The sequence below is a fragment of the Aplysia californica genome, unplaced genomic scaffold, assembly GCF_000002075.1.
Source record: "Aplysia californica isolate F4 #8 unplaced genomic scaffold, AplCal3.0 scaffold00091, whole genome shotgun sequence".
Taxonomy (NCBI): Eukaryota; Metazoa; Mollusca; class Gastropoda; order Aplysiida; family Aplysiidae; genus Aplysia; species Aplysia californica.
The window spans coordinates 208,862-210,448 of NW_004797361.1; the positions used below are offsets into that span (position 1 = coordinate 208,862).

At 39.3% G+C, this 1,587-nt stretch overlaps 1 protein-coding gene across 3 annotated transcripts in view; it reads right to left on the minus strand.

The window, feature by feature from the left end:
* The window catches only part of LOC101845765, a 130,851-nt gene extending 129,377 nt beyond the window's left edge, over window positions 1-1,474 (minus strand). Inside the window, exon 1 of one of the 3 annotated variants that reach the window (XM_035968846.1) lies at window positions 1,279-1,474. The gene's annotated coding sequence lies outside the window, so the exon portion shown is untranslated. The remainder of the gene's footprint in view (window positions 1-1,278) is intronic. The other 2 variants (XM_005094885.3, XM_005094884.3) reach the window with 2 other exon arrangements.
* Between the last annotated feature and the right edge of the window lie 113 nt (window positions 1,475-1,587).

The following is a 1,587-nucleotide window of genomic DNA, read 5'->3' on the forward strand; positions in this document are numbered from 1 at the left end:
TGTGTGTGTGTGTGTGTGCGTGTGGGTGTAAGTGTAAGTGTACGCGTGTCTATGTTTTTTGGAACATTACTTTGTTTTAGATGGAGCAGCGTAGATTAGTATGAAAGCATAACATTATTTTAAATTTTATTACTCACATGATTATTCTATATTATAATGTATACATAGATACGTTTGTTTGATTTTTCATTCAAATATTGATTTACATATTTATTTAGTTTTTTTACATTCCAAAGTAACTGTAACTAGCGTCTGTGGTGGGGGCGTTTAGACTCTTTACTGTCGCACCTAAAGGCCTGAGTTCATTCTTGGGAGAGGATATTGTGTATGCAATATCTCTGCAGGGACTTGAAAACCCTCTTAGCCTGGTTTCACCCTGATAGGCATTGTCTTTTAGTTTTAGTAAACGTTTTACGGTACTTACAACACTATAAGGTCAAATACGTGGCCACAATTAAAGGTGCTACAAGAGAGCAGCAAACACAAAAAAGAAGGGAGGAGAGCTGACAAGGACGATGGATGTTTGACAGAAAAGAAGGAGCAAACCACACCAGAGCACCCGCCAACCACCCACAGGTAGGTTCTAGGCCCGCTTCCTAAATGGTGTGATTGTGTTGATGGATGGTGGCGTAAAAGTAATGGCATTTTTATTGAGATACAACGTGGGTGGTTGGCGGGTGCTCTGGTGTGGTTTGCTTCTTATTTCCTACCAAACATCTATCGTCCTTATCTCCTCTTCTTCTTTTTTTATGTTTGTAACTCTCTTGTAACGCCTCTAATCTTCTGGCGCTCATTTGATCTTATGCAGTTGAGAGCGCCATAAAACCTCTAGTAAAACTAAACTAAAATAAGATACAACCCCAAACAAATAGATGAAAATAACAGATATGAAAGAAGAAAAATAAACACAATAACCCCTCCCCCCGCCCTTCCAAAGCAGAAGAAAATATACTTTTTAACAAAGTGATATGATAATCTTCATTAGAATACTCAAAAGTTTGCTAATTCTGTTGTCAAAGGTTGTCAAGAAAATCAACAACAACAACAACTAATAAACAAACAAACAAACAAACAAACAAACAAACAAACAAACAAACAAAACAAAAACAAAAAACAACCCACCGACCCACCTCCCCCTCCCCCCAAAAAAATAAAAATAAAACGAAAGTAAAATTAAATCCAAAAACCTTTTTCAAGTAAATGAAAATAAAATTTCATCGGATGTTCTTCATCAACATACTACTACTACTACTACTACTACTAGATTACACTACTCACAAGTTGTTTATTTTCCGTTGTCTAAAGTTTTCCTTCAGTTGGGAACACACGGACAAGCGCAGTTCATCGGGGCCGAACTACTTTTGATGACGTAACATAGTGATGTCGCAGACCTTGTCCTATCCTTCCGCGGGTCTGACGGAGACTCGAACTGCTGTGGCGTTGTCGCCGTGGTTTTAAGCGCGCGTGCGATGAGAGTGAGTGAGGGAGAGAGAGTGAGTGAGTGAGAGTGTGTGTGTGTGTGTGTGAAGGAGTGAGGGAGAGCTTGTGTGTGTGTGTGTGTGTGTGTGTGTGTGTGTGTGTGTGTGT